Source organism: Corapipo altera, unplaced genomic scaffold (genome assembly GCF_003945725.1).
Source record: "Corapipo altera isolate COAL_440 unplaced genomic scaffold, ASM394572v1 62, whole genome shotgun sequence".
Classification (NCBI taxonomy): Eukaryota; Metazoa; Chordata; class Aves; order Passeriformes; family Pipridae; genus Corapipo; species Corapipo altera.
The window spans coordinates 6601477-6607825 of NW_020884894.1; the positions used below are offsets into that span (position 1 = coordinate 6601477).

General features: G+C 44.9%; 1 protein-coding gene across 1 annotated transcript in view; it reads right to left on the minus strand.

The window, feature by feature from the left end:
- KLHL36 (kelch like family member 36) overlaps positions 1-5806 on the minus strand; it is a 46305-nt gene extending 40499 nt beyond the window's left edge. Inside the window, exon 1 of the mRNA XM_027647071.1 lies at positions 5793-5806. The gene's annotated coding sequence lies outside the window, so the exon portion shown is untranslated. The remainder of the gene's footprint in view (positions 1-5792) is intronic.
- Between the last annotated feature and the right edge of the window lie 543 nt (positions 5807-6349).

A 6349-nucleotide genomic window follows, 5' to 3' on the forward strand; every position in this document is an offset into this window, starting at 1 on the left:
GTTATAGTTCAGCATTACTGAATGGTCTTAATTTCCTTCAGGAGAGGGACATTATTGGTATTATGTCAAACCCTTATGTGTGTGATAGGAGCAGCTCAGCTAGTCCAGGAGCTCCACAGCCCTGGTGTAACTCCTGATCTGCTCTGCAGCTAAAACTCATCTCTGGGGCCTGCTCCCACTCGGCTGGAAAAGTGTTTGTCCCACAGTGTTTGCAGGCATTCTCCTCCCATGCTAATAAGTAAGAATGTAAGGAAAAAAATGGCAAAAATTGAGCAGAAGAAGGACTGGGACATGAAGAGGAAAAGCGCATTTGTGGTGCATTTGGGATCCCACACTTGGCATATCTTGACACCACAACACAAACTGGAAATGGTCTCTCTCAGAGGTATCAGGGACTCTGCTATGGACCGTATTTTGTACCAGGAGTGGTGGAAATACCTATTTGTGCTGTAACACTGCAAATCAGGAGTTCACAGTGTTTCAGGAAGATTGGAATAACAGAATCATTAGGGTTGGAAAAGACCTCCAAGATCATCAAGTCCAACCTTTGTCTGAACACTGCTTTGTTATCTAAACCATATCACTGAGTGGCACATCCAGTTTCTTGAACAGCCCCAGAGATGGTGAGTCCACCATTTCCCTGGGCAGCCCCTGTAATGCTTGACAACCCTTTCAGTGAGGAAATTCTTCCTCAAAATTGTATTTTTACTGCATTAGTATAAACCAGACTACACTGTTGTTCCTGGAGCACAATATCCCTGCTAAGGAAAGGGCCTTTCATCATAGAATTGGAGCAGAAACAGCAGCCCATGTGTTCCAGGGCCCCACAGCCCTGCTGGGGACTCAATGCACTCCTCGCCTTATCACAGCCACGCTGATAACGCTCCATCCTGGGATTTATGCTAGTGACCATAGGAGACATGCATTTCCTTTCTCATTTTAAATGAATTTTTTATACAGTCAGGTGCCCTGATTTGTGTCCATTTGGTGTTTTAAACCTGCTTTTGCCTCATCAGCCCTTTCCTCAGGCTCTGAAGACCTGCTGCTGCACAGAGGGCTGCGTTACAGGCGCCTGCCGTTCCCTCGTGTCGTGGCTCAGTGCCTGCTTTATATTTGGCGTTGCCAGAGGATTTTCTATCCCTCTCCATTATGAGTGCGTGGGGCAGAATCCACTTTTAGCAGGGACGGAGCAAAAGAGCCGGGAAAAATATCCTCCAAAACCTCCTTGATTAATAGAATCACGCAGCAGATGAGTTCATTTCAGGCGGCCCCGACTGAGGGACTTTTAAGCAGTGCAGGCAGATGGTGGGAAGGGAGGGAGTGAATGGGTGACTCCCCCCAGACACATTTAGGAGGCTGAAGAGGGAAAGGTTCGGTACCCAGGGGCAAAATCGTGCTTTGAGCGTGGAGACAGCCAGGCTGCCGTGAGTCAGAGCAGCCTGCAACACGTGAGTAGCAAATTCTCCCTCCCAGGAGTAAGCAGGGCTTTGGAGAATAGAAAATAGCTGAGCCAGGCAACGCCCGCAGCACGACCGGCCCCTGGAAACGCCGCGGGCTCTGCCCGGGTTTTTATAGAGGCTGGCCCGGGGAGAGTGTGATGCCAGAGTCTGTAATACCAGATTACCCCTGGCGATAAATAGGCTCTGCTGCGAGCGCCCCCGGGGTGATCTAATCCATCCAGCCGGAGTTGTGGCAGTTATTTAGCAACAAGGCACGGGAGCAGAGGGGTGCACAGAGGGGCGAAGGAGAGACACAAGATGTTTTGTGTGTCAGGGTACGAGAGCAGCTCAGATCAGTGCTGCACACGCAGCACAAACACAGACATTGTTCGAGCTGTAAACTCAGCTCTGGGCCTGACGAGCTCGTTTTCTTTCCCTGCTCCCAGTGGATGCTCTTCCACTCAGGGCTGGCACTGCATCTCCTGCAGCCTGGGGCAGCTCAGGTGGGGCTGAGAGCAGGAACTGGGGGTCTCCCACAGGCTCCCCCAGACTGCAACCACAAGCTTGTAGGACGTATCTCTTATTAAACTGTAAGTGAGACTTCCTCCACCCACAAGTCTCACATTTTTGGGACCTCTCTGGTCTATCATGGTGGCGATGTGTTGATGCAGCCCTAACCTGCCCAGGGAAGCTGTGGCTGCCCAATCACTGGAAGTGTCCAAGGCTGGGTTGGTCGGGGCTTGGAGCAACCTGGGATAGTGGAAGGTGTCCCTGCCCATGAGCTTTAAGATTCCTTCCAACCCAAACCAGCCTGTGATTCTGAGATCTCAGGCTTAGTTTTATGGCCCAGTGAGCCAAAACACCAGAGGTGGTTTAACTGCAGCCTGAAGGACTCCGTGTTGCTTGGTGGGAACAAGGGCAATAAATGACATGCACAGCCCACTCCAGCCTTAATCCCTGGAGTGGTACAGCCTTTTCTAGTGTGACTCACACCTATGCTGCCAATCCATCTGCCAAAAACATGGGACTTAAACTTTCACAGACATCTGTTTCTGGCCTGGAGTAGCTCACTTTGCTTTTCTTACAATGACTGGTTGATTTGTGTAAGTTTATCTGGGCTGGGAAGCCAAGAGAAACCTTCCAAGATATTTCACCCTTCTCCCTCCCTCCCCTGTCCAAATGTCCAATAAAGTTTTTCATTAACCTTAAGACATCTTCAGAATGAGAGTGCATTTCCATGTAAATGCAGCTGAAGGGAACAAACAGCATCTGCTCTGCAAATATTAAATGTGGGCAGTGGATGAATAGACTTATCTCCTTTATCATGATTAGCCACATTTCTGCTTTGTAATTTTGGCCTATCACTCAGCAGAAACTGTAATCAGGATGTAATACATCCTATTGGCAAATTACAGCCATGCAGCTGTTGGAGGCAGCAGCTGAGCCCTTCAGCAATTTAAACCAGGTTTTATTACACCCAGGGCAAGGCTCCAATAAGTATATTAGTGACACGATTTAAAAATAATGAGAGTTGAATCTTGTCCCACTGAAGTTAATTCTGACGTCGGTTTTCATGGGAAGAAGTGTTTTGCCAAAATCAGAAATCAAACAGGTCTCAGGGGTGTCCTCAGAGGAGTCAGGCTGTGAGAGCAAAGGAACTGTGGTGAGATCACCCCTAAGCAAGGTGTGAATGCTGCCTTTGCACAGGGATTTCTGGGTCACTACACGCCAAGAAAAGTTTTATGTGAGGGAACTTTTGTGAAATCTTGCTACAGAATATAGGGCTCAGAATGACTTAGAGCAGGCTGTGATAGAGTCTCAATTTTCAGCTCTCTTCCATCTCCAGTGTAACAACAAAGGGTGTGTTATCATAACAAAGAGCATTAAAATGTATTTTACTTAAGATTTCAATGTCTCAGTTTTGCCGAGTTCCAAATCAAAATGAAACTAAAAGCTGTTACAATTCTCAAGAGCAAAAATCCTACAAAACTCCCTAAAGTTTTATAGTAAAATTACCAGCAATTTTTTTCAGAATAAGAGCCACAACTCTATGTCATAAAATATATTAATGTCATAAAGTCACAAATTATTCTGTTATCCATAGGCTATTAAAAACACCCTGTAAGAACAGAGAGAAGCACTGTTCTTTTTTCCAGATGAAAAGTGACTCTTGTGTATTTTGCAGTGGAAGGGTTCCAGTGTCCTTATCTATGTGCCAATATTCCCTATATGACCCAGACACACAGCTGTTTTCAATATCCATGTGCTGGCTGTCACCAGGTTTCTTATTCTGTTTGAAAATGTTTTGACTTTTTTTTCCCCGACACTTTTAGTTCAGGTGGAATTACAGGGCTGATGAAAAACGTTTCAGACTGGATCACAAAACTACGTTTTAAGTCAGAAATAAGCACTTTCCTTCTCTTTTAAGCTGTTTTCCAGGAGGCATCTTGAATCTGGCTATCTTCCTTCTAACACACAAGGATTCCTGGAGAATCCTTAAGCTTCCAGATTCACATTGCCACTGGGTGAGGATGGATGCAATTATGGGGTGATTTGATAAAGAATCTCAACCATGATCTGTACAGAGCAGTAGGTATGTCTTACGTCAGAGCCGTAAATCAGAAATGCTACAACATTTATTGTCTTTATCTCCCTTATTTAAAAGCTTGAACCTCTCAGACGAAACCATAAATCTGCTCCACGACCCTCCTTGCATTGAACTTCTTAATATTCCAGTTCGTGTTTGTTTCTGAAAACTCTCTGCCAACATTTCATTTTCCTCTCATCCTGACACTTAATGCCTTAAGTGCTTGGAAAGATAAACAGTGGCTTTAAGCAGTACAATCTCATGATCAGTTTATCTGAGGATTATTACACGAGTGCACGGAGGAGTCGGTCATAAATTGAACACATTTTGCCCTGGCTGCTGATTTAATTGCAGTGGATGGGATGGCATATCCCAAGAATCACTGACCTGGGACATAGAGGAGATTCAACTAACAATATTATCCAATTAACAAAACCTACTGGGATGGGGCATCAGGCTGTAAACGCAAGCAGGCTGCCTGGTCTGCAGGGGAGGAGAGAAGGTAATGTTTTGCTGGGGGTTGAACTGGTGTCTCGTAGCTGAGCACAGCAGGACAGAACAAGAATCAGTGGCTAAAGGCTGATGACAGACAGATTGAAACAACAAAGTGTACATGAGCTTTTATAAGTGAAGGTGATTAACCTCTGGAAGAAACAAAACCATTGACTCAATTGACTCATTCACCGAGTCTTTTACTACCCAAAGCAAGAACTCTCTCTTTTGGAATAGATGATTGAATGAAACACCAGTGATTGGGTTTAACAAATGGGAAATACAATTGTCTGCAGTGCACAGAGGATTAGATTTGATCTTGTCTCTCTTCTGAACTTCAAGCATCTTCATTGTCTCAGGTGCAGTAACACAAGAACTGATTCAAAGTGTATTTTCACTGAGCTCAGGTGCATTTGCAATTGTGAGGCAAAAGTGAGCCAGCTCTGCTCTGGACTGAGCAAACAGCTGGAATGGAAATGTCTTAAAGTCTTAGAAGGATCCAAAGAAAAAAGCCATCTCTCACAGCCATAAGGTTCTCAGCCTTAAATAAGGATACACAAGCTTTTGTTTGTTATAGTGCTCTTTTTCCTCTTCAGCCCCATTTTGAACAGATTAAGTTGTCTGAAGGAGGGTTTATGACTTATGCCAAATTCTGCTTTTAGTAGAGCCAGAAAAGCTGGAGTCTTGCAGTGGGAAAAGTATTTAAGAATTGATGTGGAGTTAAATCAAACCAGCACAAGCTCATCCCCCTAAGTGTAAACCAGGCAAGAAACCAAGAAAGACTGAAATTTTAAAAAGAGTCTGCAAGATGTTCTGGGAAAGAGCTGTGATAGAAATGTAAGGGCAGACTAAAAGAAGGTGTGGAACTGGTCACTGCCCCCCAGCTGCCAGCCCTGCCCTCCTGGCACACTCTGCCACCCCAGACAAACAGCTCAGGACCTGCCTGCAGATCACTGAGGTTTCCTCTCAACAGATTGATGATGTTTATCTGAACAGGATAAACAGCAGGAGAACACAAAGCCTTCACTTAACACAGAGGGACAAAACAAAGCAGCCACCCCAAATAGCATCTGTGGAGCTGGGTAGGGAGGTCCTGGTTACACTCTGGCTTTGGACACAATAAAATAGGACCTTTACTCAAGGCATGAGGGCACAATGCTCAAAAACTGAAGTACAAGCAGCGAAATGTTTGCTAAACTTTCTGTCTTTTCCATACAAGCCTTTAAACTGCTCCAAACAAGTCCATCTCTGCAGAATGAAGGAGAGTTACTTACCCATCCCGTAGGCAGCAGATGAGGGAAGGGGAGGAGGTTGCTCACTGGTTACTCTGCATAGCAAATCCTGGGGGAAATGATAACAATTAAGTCTTGAACTAAGATCAGAAGAGTCCAGTTAGGACAACTGTCAATTAATTATCGCCCTATTATTGCAAGTATCCCTGGAATAAATGCACAGCTTTCAGTTCCACAAGGTTATTTTTTTGGTGAGTTTTAAAATCTGGTTAGTGGAGCAAGTCCCCATTCTGCATTCACCAGCCTGCAAACACCCCACACAGGCCAAAATTCTCCTGGGGTTTAGCTTTATTGGAAATGTAAATCACAACAACAAAACAGCTTTCACTGTAAACTTCCTTTCCAAGTTTCACTGTTCCCAAGGTTGCTCCCTGGTGACACTTCCGTGCCAGTCTGACATTTCTTTCCTTTATTTGGTTGCAACTTGTAAATCCAATCTGCAAGTGTGATCCAGCAATAATTATATTGTTCCTCTATGCTGGATTTAGTATTCAAATTGAGCACAGTTCTGCATTTACAAGCAGGTTGTCAGAGTTACT